Source organism: Spermophilus citellus, assembly GCF_964194105.1.
Source record: "Spermophilus citellus genome assembly, chromosome: 2".
In the NCBI taxonomy this organism is placed as follows: domain Eukaryota; kingdom Metazoa; phylum Chordata; class Mammalia; order Rodentia; family Sciuridae; genus Spermophilus; species Spermophilus citellus.
In genome coordinates this window covers 64,988,774-65,004,602 of record NC_138183.1, presented here as the reverse complement: position 1 = coordinate 65,004,602, position 15,829 = coordinate 64,988,774, and the positions used below count along the sequence as shown (strand labels likewise).

At 40.8% G+C, this 15,829-nt stretch overlaps 1 protein-coding gene across 2 annotated transcripts in view; it reads left to right on the top strand.

The window, feature by feature from the left end:
- MLANA (melan-A) overlaps window positions 1–15,829 on the top strand; it is a 64,263-nt gene that overhangs the window by 3,442 nt on the left and 44,992 nt on the right. The window contains exon 3 of one of the 2 annotated variants that reach the window (XR_014018334.1): window positions 7,724–12,131. The gene's annotated coding sequence lies outside the window, so the exon portion shown is untranslated. Of the gene's footprint in view, window positions 1–7,723; window positions 12,132–15,407; window positions 15,508–15,829 lie in introns of those variants that run through there. The other variant, XM_081263257.1, reaches the window with a different exon arrangement.

The window sequence follows — 15,829 nt, the reverse complement described above, 5'->3', positions numbered from 1 at the left end:
AGTGAGAGCTAGAGTGACCAACAGGCATAGAGATGCCCCATGACCCTTCTCTCTCACCATTTCTTGGATATTTCCTAGTAAATTAGCCAAAATTAGTGGAAGGGCATGTGACCTGTCAGGATTCAGATGAATTGCCAGCCTCTGGCTCCCACACAGGCCATTCCAAAGCAGATGTGCCTTAGAAGGAAACCACAGCCTACGTTTCTCCTTTCTTGGAAGAGGGCCTATCAGGGCAGGGGTGAAGTTCCCTGGGACTGAGGCCTTTTACCTGATATACATTGACATTGAAATTAAGTGAGGTTCCAGGACAAAGGTGAGAAGAGAGTCGAAACTAAATGCAAAAGACAGAAGCAGATGTCAAAACCTGAAAGACAGTGAGTCAAAAGATTAAAAAAACAAGAAGAGCAAGGGTTACAAATGTAAATAAGATCTTGTATAAATATTGTAGAGAGGTTCTGTTGCCCGTAGCTGGGTTTAATATGCTCACTTAGGTAGAATAAGGGTGGGCCAGTTTGGTTTAAAGGACCAGGGATGGAGCTGAGGTTCAGGGAACACCATTAGTTTTTTGGTTGGTTGGTTGGTTGGTTGGTTGGTTGGTTTAGATCCATTAATGCTAAAGCTGAGGCCTCAGGATGCTACTAGACAATTAATATTCCTAACTATGAATCTCTAAATTGTTAATATCTGGTGAAAATGGTCAACTACAGGGCATACCCCAACATGTCAGACTGCCTAGGAACCATCAGGAAAGGGTATTTCAAATGGCACAGAAGCCAGATATGCAAATCTGACTTCTCTTTAGAAGTTTGCTACCTACCCCACATGAGCTGAGCTGTCCATGGGGCCTAAGACAGCATACCACCCTTACCTCCCCTGCAAACCTGAGTTGGACCCCTGTTGTCTAGTTCCCTGTATCTAGGGAGGCAAGAGGAGTTAGGAAGCAAGTCCAGCTGTGTCTCACTGAACCTGTCACAGCCAGTTTTCTCTTTCCATGGTCAATTAGAAAAGATATTCTCTAGTATATTGATTTTAAAATCAGCATACTAAGTGATGCAGCCACATCAATGTTTATAGCAGCTCAACTCATAATAGCCAAGCTGTGGAACCAACCTAGATACCCCTCAACAAATGAATGGATTTTAAAAAATGCAGTGTATATACACAATGGAATATTACTCAGCCTTAAAGAAGAATGAAATTATGGCATTTGCCTGTAAATGGATGGAACTGGAGAACATTTTGTTAAGTGAAATAAGCCAAACTCAGAAAGTCAAAGGCCATATATTTTCTCTCACATGTGGAAGCTAGAGAGGAAAAATGCAAAAGGATGTTCATCTATAAAAGTCAAATATATGGAAATGACTTTAGCATAGAAGGAGAAAGAAAAGGTCAAATTATAGTACATTCAGAGTTTGGAATATCATGTAGAATTAAATGCCGTATTACCAAAGTCTGGTACAAAATTGAATAGATAAGGGTATACTATATAAATAGTAAATATGTAGAAGGTAATTCACTGGACAATGCCAGTGGTTATCTCTGTAGGATTTTTCCTCCTCTTTATTCATTTCTCTCTTTTCCACCTTTCCTACTATGAGTTCAGCATTTCCTTTAGAAGCCAGGGACCTGTGTTCAGGCTCTAGCAGCTCTGTGCCTAGGAAAGCACTTGTCTATTGAGCACTGTCATTTTAATCTTTAGACAGTTTATAAATTAGGCCCTACATGGATGTGATACGACAGGGGAGCAAAGTGTCAAAAAGTTGGTCTCTGGTTTTGGTTTTTCTCAAAGAACTCTTTTTTTTTTTTTTTTTTTCTTGGGCTGGGAATCAAACCCAGACCCTGGTACATGCTAAGTAAATACTCTACTGCCAAACTACATCCCAGCTCCAAGCACATTTCCACTAAAAAGCTTAGGGGGAAAGATTCAGTAATTAATCGATTGCTGAACCAACAAATTTTTGAAAGAGTTTTCACTTAATTATCATTTCTTAAACTCAGCCTGTGACATGAGAGAAGAGTCAGTGCACATGTTTTTGAATGGCTTTAGATTCTGAATTTTCTTTTTCCTCCTTCATAGAACCCAGGACATGAAGGTTTCTGGGGACTTATTTCAAGGCCACACACTGAGGACTTTGTTTGCTTTCTCCACTGGGCTGCAGGAGCAGGTGACTTAGGACAAAAGGGTATGACTCAGCTGTTTGGGGGCTGGGGAAGCTGACTCATGTGAATTTGCTCCATGCTGAAACTGGCTGTTTCCGTCTATTAAAACATTCATGAGGGTATGCATTGCCAGAGCTCAAAGCATTTAGGAGTGCAGATCCAGCCCCATCTCTTCCCCACCCCCATTCTAAATAGTTAAGCACTTCATGCACCACCAGGAACCCCATTCCTAGGCTCTACCCAGGACTGGTTTCACTTGACCTATGAGCTGTGACCTTCTTTGGGTCCTTGCTGGCCCAAAATAGCCTCTGCAGCTGTTGCTTTTCCAAAGAGGAAAGAAACAACAGTGGATCTTGTATGAAACTGACAAATGTCTTTCAAAATGTGGTCTGAGGCCAGATGTGGCAATGTACACCTATAATCCCAGGAACTCCAGAGGCTGGGGCAGGAGGATCCAAAGCTCAAGGACAGCCTCAGCAATTTAGCAAGACCCTCGTCAATTTAGGAAGAACCTCTCTCTAAATAAAAAATAAAAAAAAAATTAGCAAAGTAGCTCATTGATAAAGTACTTCTGGATTCAATTCCAAGTATGAAAATAAATAAGTAAATAACTGTAGTCTGAGGACCACATAACATGAGAAACACCTGGGGACCTGCAGAAAATCACCTTCCTGTGCTCCACCTACTGCAGCAGACTCTCTGCAGGTAGGGTCCTATAACCTGTGATTCGTATGCAGGCTAAAATGGCAAACCATGGTGTCATCAAAGGTCTTCTTCTACATCTATTCCACATTTCTAAGAGGGCACAGAGGCATCTATGGTGGAACCTGGGCCAGATCCTTCCTTCAACTTTATGAATGGCAGGTCTGCATTGCCATCTTCCCATCTTCTCCCTTTCTGTTCATCCCCCATTCCCATCCCCATCCCCAATGGCCAGAACCATGTAGTACCTTGTCACACGTGTTGTAAAACAGATATATCATACAGTGGTTCACAGGATGGGCTCCGCCCTCAAACTACTTTAGTATGTTTTGCTCTATGACTAACCTGCTGTGTAACCACTGGTAAATTATTTAACTGTGCTGTGCTTCAGTTTCCCCATCTGAGAGTGGGGCTACTAGGCCCTATACCAGGAGACCTGTGTAAAGCTCAGGATGTGTTTGTTCATTGCTATTATTCTGTTATTCTGTGGTTGGCATCTTCATCTGCATGGCAGTTAGGAAACTGCATGGCTTTAGGGAATATACCATCTTCCAATGTTCCAACCCCTCCACAGTTGGCTTGGTGTAGGTATAAAGAAATAGTCCTCTTACACCGACCTAATTTTTTTTTTTTTTTTTTTTTTTTTTTTTGCACCAGGGACTGAACCCAGAGGCGCTTAACCCTGAGCCACATCCCTAACCCTTTTTTATTTTTTATTTTGAGGCAGGGTCTTGCTAAGCGCTTAGGTCCTCTCTAAATTGCTGAGGCTGGCTTTGAACTTGTTATCCTCCTGCCTCAGCCTCCAAGCTGCTGGGAATATAGGTGTGCACCACTACACCATGCACACCAATCTAATTTAAAGTTGTCAAAAGGCAACTTGCAGCATAAACTTGAGGGAAATTTAACTTGCATATTTACTTTAAGTAAGGCAACCACTTAACTGTTAAGTGTTTCTTCCTACTCTACTTTCTCTACTCCTGGAAATAGTTTTATGTCCCTACCTGTGTATATCTCTTTAAAACTACTTTCTTGGTGAGAGGCCTTGTAAATAGAGAACCTGCTTTCCTCTGTCATTTCAAGTCTTAATTCCCTTTGGTATATTAGCAATCAATGAGCAAAAAGCCAGAAGTATCAAGAATAGATTCTCTGTTTTTTAATTAAAACTTATTCACAATATCATTCAGCCATTAGAAGGGATGAAGTTCTGATACATGCTATAAGGGGGATGAGCTTTGAAAACATTAAAAAGAGTAAAAGAAACTAGACAAGAAAGGTTACATATTGTCTGATTCTGTTCATATGAAATATCCAAGTAAATCCACAGAGATGGTAGTTACCAGGGACAGGGAGGAAGGGAAAAAAGAATCAATTGCTTAACAAGAATGAGGACTCCTTTGGGGTAATGAAAAAACTTTGGAACTAGATAGAGTTAGTGGTCTGTGTAGCACTGAAATGTACTAAATACTTCTAAATTGTTTACTTTTAAATTTTTATATTGGGTAAATTTTACCTTAAAAACTTTATTCACTATATAGTGTGCATAGCTGACTGTAGTAGGTAGAATTTTTAAATAATTCTTAGTTTCAGAGATAGATACTTACCCAAGTTCAGTGTCAATAAAGCAATTTGCTACTCTGTTGCTATTGTCATAAACTGTACTGATAATAAGTGCCTTGGGCTTCAGTAGCCTCCTACTGTCAAACAATTCAAAGTACTTACTAAATTAGAATTTTCTTTTTTTTTATTGGTTGTTCACAACATTACAAAGCTCTTGACATATCATATTTCATACATTAGATTGAAGTGGGTTATGAACTCCCAATTTTACCCCAAATGCAGATTGCAGAATCACGTCAGTTACACATCCACAATTTTACATAATGCCCTATTAGTAATTGTTGTATTCAGCTACCTTTCCTATCCCCTACTATCCCCCCTTCCCTTCCCTCACATCTTCTCTCTCTACCCCATCTACTGTAATTCATTTCTCTCCTTGTTTATTTTCCCATTCCCCTCACAACCTCTTATATGTAATTTTGTATAGCAATGAGGGTCTCCCTTCATTTCCATGCAATTTCCCTTTTCTCTCTCTTTCCCTCCCATCTCATGTCTCTGTTTAAAGTTAATCTTTTCTTCCTGCTCTTCCTCCCTACTCTGTTCATAGTTGCTCTCATTATATCAAAGAAGACATTTGGTATTTGTTTTTTAGGGATTGGCTAGCTTCACTAAGCATAATCTGCTCTAGTGCCATCCATTTCCCTGCAAATTCCATGATTTTGTCATTTTTTAGTGCTGCGTAATATTCCATGGTGTATAAATGCCACATTTTTTTTATCCATTCATCTATTGAAGGGCATCTGGGTTGGTTCCACAGTCTAGCTATTGTGAATTGTGCTGCTATGAACATCGATGTGGCAGTATCCCTGTAGCATGCTCTTTTAAGGTCTTCAGGGAATAGTCTGAGAAGGGCAATAGCAGGGTCAAATGGTGGTTCCATTCCCAGCTTTCCCAGGAATCTCCAAACTGCTTTCCAAATTGGCCGCACCAATTTGCAGTCCCACCAGCAATGTACAAGTGTACCCTTTTCTCCACATCCTCGCCAGCACTTGTTGTTGTTTGACTTGTTGTTGTTAGTTTTTTAAAGAAAAAATAAAAAAACAGATCTGTGGCAGGTATTCTGAGTCTTTAGAAAAGTCAAAGAAAATGGCTTACTTCATAGCCTAAAGTTTTTGAACTATTTTCCCCCTGACTCCTCCACGGTTCCAGCATCCTAACCAGAGGAAAAGTGAATCTGTGAGATCCTGCAAAGTTGGGAGACTGAATTGAGAGATTCAGAAACAAAAGTCCAAGTTTTTCTGTTATTCCAAAATGGTATTGTGTCAGCAAAGTAGTGGGGAAACCAAACAAAGCATTTACCAATCATTTCCTGAAATGGACAGAAAAGGTAAGAGAATAAAGCAGGTCAGTTTAGGGTGGTGAGGACAGGTGGGTTGACTATGTGTATGTGAACTTTGTGGAATTTGGGACTTATAGGAACCAGAACTTCTATTTTTTTCCAAGAAATGACAGTAATATAGATATGTATGTGAAACCTTTTGCTCTGTTAGTGTTGGAAACTAATTTTAAAAGAGAAAACCATTGCAAGTGCCAAATAAAACAGATCTGCAAACTGGATCCCACCCACCAGCAGCCAGTTTGAAATCTCTGAGCCCTCACCTTTAAGCCACACTTGCTAAAGAGAAAATATTTCCGTGTATGAGAATCAGGTTATAGGTGGGATTCTTATCGCTGGATTTGGGGGAAAGTTTACCGGCTAGAATTTATCAGATACAGTTAGCCAGGTCTCTTTCTCTTCCTCCTCTAGGTAGGTATGAAGGTGAGTCTTGCCAAATGCCTCATTCCCCTCCCCTATCTGTGGCACTGTTTGGTGTATTTTAAATGAACAATGATTGAGTAGGACGGCCCTTTCTGACATTTGTGCTGATGCAGAGCTAAAGATTTCAATGTGCAATGAATGTTCTGAAATGGATTATTCCCTCTCATCCCCATCCCTAAACACTGACAGGATAGAACACACTGGGTCCCTGAAATTGAAGCACAGAGTTACAGCTCCATCCCATCCCCCTAGACTTGGGGCTAAGCCTGAAATAAGCAGCTGTATTTACTCTTCTTGTGTGTCCTGTGGGGAGGAAGGAAGGGAACAGGAGAAGAGTGCAGGGGCCTAGAATAAAGCCAGCAACTATGGAGAACAAGGAGCACTTCTCTACCCAGGGGACAATCCTGGTAGCAAAGACTCTCAATTTGAGGTGTAATCTGTAAACTCTGAAGGCATTGCCGAGAAGTGAAACTCAATCAAACCTACACATCAGTTCCTGTCTTAAGAAAAAACTTTCCTTCTTAGGAAGGACGATTAGACTTCTTAAGATTAGACTTCCTATCTTACAAGACATTGGCATCCTAAATCCTGAGATTTCCTTCCTGAATTCTTCCAGCCCTTTCTGCCCAGTCTCAGATATAAGTGGCCAAGTAGTCACAGGTTTCCCAGCAGGGGAAATAAAACTCAGCTGAGAGAGCTAAAGAGCAATCTCTACTGCCAACCTTCTGAGACTTGTCAAAGAGCCACTGGATCAGTCTAGAAGGACTCTCCTAGAACAAGCCTGGGCATACAATCTACAGTCCCATCCCCTTCTAAGAATGGGTGGATTTTTCAACTTTATCAGACTTGCAGAAAACCATGAATATATTCCAAGTTTACACTCAAGACTTCTGGTGGGATCAACCCAGCTCTTCCAAAGACACCATTCTTTACAGAGATAACAATCAACAAATACCACATTCTTCCCAACTGGCCTATCATAAATTAGGGCCAGTTTGAGTATGTTGGCCTTTCGATCTCCTCTGAAGTATAAAACATATTCTGGCCCCTGCTGGGGGTATAGGTATGTTTCCTGCCACCCCTTTCTTTGTAATTTGAACTTGTACTTGCTAGGTCTTAAAACTTTGGCTTGGTGTTTTCCTAGTTTCTGTTTTCATCAGGCAAATTTCAGGGTTCTTTTTTGTTGTGGTGGTTTTAATTGTTTTTTAATCATTGTTTATTTTTGAATTTTTAATGCCTCTGACCTGGGAGCCTGAAAGATTTTGACAATTTTTGTGCTTTTAAAAATGATGTTTCTTAATGTTTAAGGGGTGGAGATGAGAATGTAGAGAAAGCAAGAAAGTGAGAGAATAACTTTTCCAAGTTAATTATCTGTTCTCTTTTCTCTCCTCAAACTAACCCCAATTGATTGATTATCTGGGCTATTTTGACTCCTTATCTTCCTTCCCTCTCTTTGCTGCCAATGTCTTGCTATTGCTGCCACAGATTCTCATAATTGAGGGGAAGGAAGAACAAATTGCTTCTCTTTGATTACCCCAAAGAGAAGTTGCAGGCTCTCCTAAAGAAAACAATGAAGTCAGATCCAACTTCTTAGGAAAACATGCTCTGCTACGGACTTTTGTGAGGAAACTTCCTGGAGTAGAGTATTTGCTAAAGTGACCAGATACCAGCATGAGAACCTTCAAGGGAAAATGAAGAGGACTGAGGAGTTCTGAACCTATAAAACCAGTGACCTGTAGGGGGAAGTTCTGAAAGGAGAGAGGAAATGAGTGGAACTCTGTTGCTTGGGCCCTGACCATGTTTTGCAGGGAGAAGGGAAGTGAAGGAGCCACTTGAGAGTATCAGTCAGGCCTGGATGATCAAATTTGACCAAACTGTACTTGTTAAACTTGGTTGTACACAGGAACTACCTGAGATCTGAGGCTGGAGAAGAAGTGGGAAAAAATGTGACATTTCTGACAGACTCCCTGAGGACACTCATGCTCTTCTTTACCACACTAGCTAGCCACACTTTGTGAAGTAAGATGGTAGAGTGTGGGAGAAACTAGGAATAGTTCAAAAGTGAGGCAGGAGGCATTAAGGCAACAGATGGATAGTCTTATAGGGAGACAGTCAAAAGCAGAACAGGATCTGGGTTCAAATCCTACCTGTGTCATTAATTTTCTGTGTGACCTTAAGAAAGTCATTGCATCCCTCTGAGCTAGTTTCCTTATCTGTAAACACAGATTTAAAAAGCCTATCAACCATTTCAAAGGATTATTGTGAGAATTAAATAAAATATATAGAGAGATGCTCTTTAAAGTCACCAAAAAACTTAGCAAATTTAATCAATGGTATATCAGATATTTCCTTCTGGGTAACTTCCTTCAAAGTTTCACCTGCATATGAGTAATAGTTACATGTAACTACATTTCCCAAGGAACTGGGTGAGCAGGTAAGAAGAAGAACCTATATTTATTTCCTTATCTTTCAAAGCTTTATGACTGGTCCATATTCCTGAGATTTTGCCAATCTTCTGGTTCAATATCAGTCATTTCACTTGTTTTATAGGATGACTATTCCTCCCATTTGGACTAACTCACATTTCACCTATACCCTTGGGCAGAATAGTTGGTTTTCCTGTTTGACATGGAATGAGAGGCCCTTTATTTGGTAAACTCTAAATGAAAGGCTTCGAAGATGCACTGTAGATATGGCCTCCTGTATTTTTATTTGCCTCAAGGGGCATGACAGCCTCCCTCCCAGCAGACTCAGCATATTCTCATCTGCATCTGCTCAACAGAACACAAAGACATCTCACTGACAGCCCTCAGCTACCAAGAAGTCCAGGAATGGAGGGAAGGAACTCTGAGATGTGGAATTTGCTGTTTAATTCGTATTACATCTGGAAAAATGTTTGTTTTTGTTTTGAAGGGGTTTGTGATCATTTGTTTGGCTTTGTTGGTAGTGCTGGGATTAAAACCTAGGCCTTATGCATGCTAGGCAAGAAAGTGCTCTGCCACTGAGTTTCGCTATCTTTCCAATTCTTATAACTAAAAGATCTCTATAAAACATTACTCTTCAATGTACTACCTTAATTAGAGGACTTCTGTGAACAATAACTTAATGTCTTTTGAGTATTAGGGTTTTGCAACATTGTTTTTTGAAGATTAGGGTTTTGCAACGTCTGAGTTATCATCCTGAACATTTACACTTAACACAAGGACGCTAGGATGTCGGCCAAAGGAACTTTCAGACATGATTAACTTATGGTCCATAAGATGGAGATATTATCCTGGATTATATCTAAGGGTATCTAATATGAACAAAGGATTCTCCTAAGGGAAAGCAGGAGGTAAGGGAGCCAGAGATGATGGAAGCAGAGGCTGGGTGATGTAAGACCACAGGTCAGACAGCCTCTTGGAGCTGGAAAGAGAAGCAAAGGGATTTCCTAGGACCTCCAGAAAGAAATAAGCTCTGTCAAGCCATTTTAGACTTCTTACCTCCAGAACTGCAAGATGATAGATCTATGTTGTTTTAAACCACCAAGCTTGTGGTGATTTCTTTGCACTGTCATGGGAAACTCATATGCATCCTGATATAAGTAGTAACAGAAAGAAAAAAAGCATCAGTAGTTGTCTCGGTGATTCATTTCTATGTTGCTTTTAGACATTTCTGATTTTCCATGTGGATTTAGGGAAGTGTAATTATTTTTTTAGTATTCAGTACCTGAACTCAACCACTGAGCTGAATGACCTCTCTCCACTTCCACCCTACAAAAGGCCTCTTGTTTAAAGGTTGTTCATAGCCAGAATTCTGGTTTAACAGTTTTACAATCAGAGCTTCACAACCTATTGGAGAGATAAAGAACCTTAGAGATAATCATTCAGTCTGTCATTTTACGGCTGAGGAACCTGGTCTTGGGTGGGGAACTGACTTGGCTAAGGCACACAATGCACTCAACCTAACCCGGCCCAGTCCTTGCTCTGCCCACTTCCCTTATCTCAGCACTTGGTGCTGTTTTATGTACTCTAATTGGACATTTCACATAAGCAAGGTCATGGTTTGGTTACTATTCAGAAGGTGCTATTTGTAGATAATCTTTCATATCACCAAAGTGATATCCAGACTTCAGTAAATTGCCCTTCCTTCGTTAAGAAAACCCATGCTGTTATAATAAGTTTATTTCAGAGCTACACATGCCATAAGAATATTGTTCTCCTGTATCACTGTTTTAGCATGTTGGGCTCTTACAGAAGTGTTTATGCTGGCAGTGGTAAATTTCACCATCTTCCAGTTGGGGATCACATAAATCTACCCACATTTTGACACGAGATAGTAGAAACTAGGCCAAAGGGCACTCTTGTGCCAGGCCCCAAACTCACATACTTCACTGCTCTCAGCAAATAGACTTGAAATTAATGAACTTAGAAGTCCAGGATATCCAAAATAGGTCTGTGGATTTCAGTCCTTCTCCCTGAACACACATACACATGTGCACACACCTCAAGTCAGAATGCATATCTGGTGCCACAAACATATTTAATCTTTTCTAATCTGATTTGCCAAATATGAGCTCATTTTCAATCTAGTTAGGTGCCTATTGTGTACAAAGCACTGACCTACATGCCAGGGATACAAAAATTAACAGGCCCCCATCCCCTTGGAACTCGCATTTGAGTTGTATTTTTTTGTCATGGGGATCAAACCCAGGGTCTCCTACATGTTAGGCAACTGCTCTACCACTGAACTACATCCCCAGCCCTGTCCCCATTCTAGTTAGGAATCAACCAGAAATCTTTACAACCATCTAGGATGTAGAGTACAGCAGAATATTTCTCCAACCATTTTACCAGCAAGGAAACAAAATCAAAGTACTTAACAGGCCAAAAGGTCCCATAGCCCACTGTGGTCAGATCAGACTGGTGCCCAGTCTCCTTTACACTTTGTGGACTCTTGTGTCTGTGGGTCAGCTGCGTCAGAATTTCCTAGAGTTCTTGTTTAAAATATGGAATTCCTGGCTCCAGGTAGCTGGAGAGACTAGGAGGTGGAGTGCTGAGGAATGGGAACATTGAACAAGTTGCTCAAGTGACTCTGATCAAGAGTCAAGCTCTGTAGATCGTAGAGTATGCCCAGCTGTCGCTCATTCTCTACTCCCATTGTACATACAATTCGATGGAGCATTAAGACAAAATAAAGAATCCTTGGGCCCATTCCCACTGGTCTGTATTCCATTAATCTGGGTGGTACCCAGACAGTTATATAAGAAGTTCCCCCAAATAATTCTAATGTGCAGTCAAAATTGGAAATCCATGGCCAATGTGAATAGGAACAAATACTATACCCCCCAAACAGGGTAACTCCTAAGTAAATCAGCCCAATCTTCTGTCTATGAGAAGGTAGTGCAGGGCTCAGGAGAGGGGAAAATGAGGAGGAGCAAGGCTGGGTCCCCCTAGAATCCCAGAGCATTGGATCAGCGACTTCTTCCTCAAATCAACTGGGGAAAAAGCACCCAAACCCCAAAGGCCTCCCTGAATGTGTTCTAACTCTTTTAGGTCCCTAAGGACTTGTCTTCGACATCTCTCTGCTGAGCAAAGCCTAAATTGTGGACAAGTGAATCCTGTCATTGATTTGTTCTTAGCTGTGTATGGTAAAGCTCAGAGCCAAATCTGAGGCTTGCTTTTAGAGCTACACAGTGCCTTATGGCATGGTATACATTTTATATGACTGTATATCTGGGCCACATCTTATTTTCCTTCCATAGTTTTTCTTTCATTTTTTTCTGTTTACCTCTTTTTTTTTTTTTTTTTTTTGCCAGACAAATGTTCTTTTCATTTATTCTGACATGCTATAATAGAATAAATAAAAGACATCATTAATATGCTTTTTTTTTTTTCCTTCTTGGGTCAGAGAATGAAAAGGAGCTCACAAATAAGATTGAGAGAGGAAGCCCATAGGCACAATCTTCAGAAATAGGCAGGGACGAATGCTTTGGAGATCATGTGACCTTTACACAGCCCGTGGAATTATGGTCTCTGAAGGTGAATCCATCTGCTTCTAGCTATTTCCCAAGGATTTTATGGAACCTCCTTTTACAGTCAAGCCCTTTAATGTTTTCATTAAACCAGACAGGCTGTTAAGTTTGTGGTAGTAGGAGTTACAATATCAAAGCCTGGCAGCTGCAATACTAGGTATGGTGACTATGACTCATCAAAAACAGAAAAAAAAAAAAGCTGGGAACAGAGCTCAGTGGTAGAGCACTTGCCTCCAATGTCTGAAGCCCTGGGTTCCACCCCCAGCACTGGGAGAAAAAATCCTTTTCTCCTCTCGCTCTCTCTCACACTCACAGCCGTGTTCAATTCCAAGATGCTAACTAAATTTCTGTGATAGATATGCTATTTTTAAAAAAATACAAAACTGCATAGAAAATGCAGAATCCTAAGGATAATCTAGTCCTTATTAAGTTTTTCTTAAGTCTTCACTTTAGATGTTGTTATTCCTGGTACATCCTTCTGTCAATTAAAAGTCAAAAGGTAAACTTGGGTGGGAAACTTCTCTGGTATCCCCGATAAAACTGCAAGGTCTTTCATGTGCTCAAACACTGGAATGTTCACTTGCTACCATATCAGCAAGAAGCTAATCATTTTAAAAATGTTTTTAAACAAAAACTTGCAAATCCCAGGGGCAACTATTAATTTTTTAGCTTTGTTTATATGTATATTAATAAGAAATTTGCTTTTTAAAACTTTTTTTGGTAGTTGTGTATGGACAGAATTCTTTTATTTGTTTATTTTTATGTGGTGCTAAGGATGAACCCAGTGCCTAACACATGCTAGGCAAGCACTCTGCCATTGAGCTACGGTCTCAGCCCTCAAATTTGCTTTTTGAAATCAGGGAAGATATAGAAACATTAATAAAGTAATAAGCAATTCCATTCAGAACCCTAAGACAGGTTTTTGTAAGTGGGATGAAAATTATTTCTTTTTCAAATCTACAGGGCCATCTCAACTGTTGGTTTTGATAGGGGACAGATAGATGCAAATGGTGGAACCCAAGCTTAAGGGAATAATTCTATCTAATGGGCCCACTGTGCTAATGTTCAAGAAGCAATTTACCTGCAGTTCTGCCTGGCTTAAGTAGACAGGCTATGTCACATTCCTCAGCAAACCACCTGTTATCTGCAGGAGAAATATAGGTCCAAAATAATGTCAATAAGAGGAAACCAATTTATCCTGAAGGGGAAGACTTTTGTGAACTTTTTCACAAACCAAATCCCAAATCCCTTCTTCACAGACCAGACCCATTTATTTATGGAGAAAAGGATAAATTCCTCCTAACCACAAAATTTGTAAGAATTTATAGTTAATAATCTAATTAGAACGAAGTAGGGACTTGAAAGTCTGATGTCATCCTTCTGTCAATTAAAAGTCAAGAGGTAAACTTGGGTGGGAAACTTCTCTGGTGCCAATGTCTTGGCTGGGCACAGAATCACGAGCCACCACACAGCTTTGTAGATTCAAACAGCAATTCTTTATTCCCGAACTCACACCGGCCTCCACACACGTTCTGGGGCAATCCCAGTTCTGCTGCCACCCAATTCACCTACTCCACGAGGCTTTCTTCCCAAAATGCTCTCTGAATCTCACGAGAGCTCAACGGGAGCTCAGGCAGCAGGAACGCCCTAATTCCAGCAGCAATAATCCTCAACATCGAACTTCCCTAAAATCCAAGGTCTTAAACTGGGAACGCCCTAAACCCAAGGACCGGGATACTATACTTCCTCAAACTGCAGGATACACCCTAATCCTGGATCCACCCTCGTCCTTGAGTAGGGTCATCTTTCTCAAACACACATGCAAGGTCACAGCAAATTTAACATGGGGTACGCTGGCAAGGAAATCGATGCGTCATTCCTACTTGGTAATGGCCCTCAGCATCCTGGGATCCCGGATAAAACTGGAATGCAGGAAAGGCATGCCATCCCTCTCCTCTCTGAGAGGACCCACTCTCTCCCTTGAGAGTATCCCCTTTCCCTTGTCCTATCCCTTCAGTAAACTCATGCCTGTTACTCTAAGCAACATGTCTAAAGTCTTTCTGACTTGATCACAAGAATTGGGATTTGGAGAATAAATGGTTTTCATGCTGCTTTGGTTTCTGGGAAGATCCCAGGTCTATAACAGTTCTTCCCACTGTGGTAGGGAGAAAATATCCTTTTTTTCTACTCTCTTAGGTTCAGTGGACCGGGACCTAAGAATTAAACTGATAAAAGACAAATTAACAGGGGAAAAGGCATCCATATGGATATTAATATCATTACATACATGGCAGTTCCACAGAAAAGTGAAAACCCAAGGAAGCAGTTAGATTTGGGGGCTGTTAGATTTCCTCTTGCCCTGTGGCTGAGCTTACAGAAGTCTGGCATTTTAGTGTTGAGCTTCCAGAATAGCCATGTGTATTCTAGAAGGTACCATGCTCCACTGGTTAAGAAACGCTACACCTAGATTGGGTGCAAAGGATTCTGTGCTCCACATTGTATGTGTTCCCAGGTGTGGTTCAGCCTAGAGGAAAAAAGGCCAGGAGAATTAAAATGGGAATTCAGCAGGTGGGAGTTAGAGGCCCTGGAAAGGGTCCTGAACACTGCCCCATGCCCACCTTCCCAATCCCATACCCACCAGTACTTCAAAAAGTGGCCTCAAACCTGAGGGTGGAATCACTAGAAAAGCTTATGAAAGACACAATTCAGAGATTCAGATTTAGTAAATCTAGGATGCCCAGCAATTTGCATTTTAATAGGCTCTTAAGAGGTGACCCTGCTGCTGATCAGGGGCCCTAATCAAGAAGCTCAATCCTAGGGTTACCACTGTTCATCCTCCAAGGGAGCAGGAGTGTAGTGATGGGAGCAAGGAGTTGTAGTGATGAAGTTTCACTGGGAATGGGTGGGAAGAGAGGAGACCATGCTTGTGTCTGTTGTGTAGGTGCTAGAAAGAACACAGCTGAAGTTTTCCATAAACTGTGTTAGTTAGGATTCTGGCTGGAAACAGATGGTGCCTTTTTAGAGGGAGTAAGAAAGGAGTCTCAATAAAGGGACTGTTTACAAAGGTGTGGGCAGAATGCAGGGAAACCAGCAAGAGATGATGAATCATTTGGGGCTAGCAACAGTAGGAGCCTATTATCACCTCTGGGCCTACAGGGACTCAAGATGGAGCAGATTACAAGAATACCAAGATGATAGCTGTAGTTCCAGAGAAGCAGCACAATAGGAGTTGATGGCTTTTGGTGGCTGGATGGAGGTAAGCTCATGTCAACTCATTATATAGAATATTCCTGGGCAATAAGTACAGTTAATTCTCATTCTTTACAGTAGTTGTGTTTTATCAAGTCATTGCAAACACTGAATTATTGAATACTGAACCATTGTTCTTATGGGAAACACATGATTAGGTTCCTGTGAGTTTCTGGTCTCGTTGATATATAACCTATCAATATATAACTTTTGTTTCATATGTTTTTATGCTTTAAGATACTTTGATATATATTATCAAGTAACTAACTTTGAGTTCCTGTCCCCCACACTATAATGCATGCCTAAATGTAGTTTATCTAACACACATA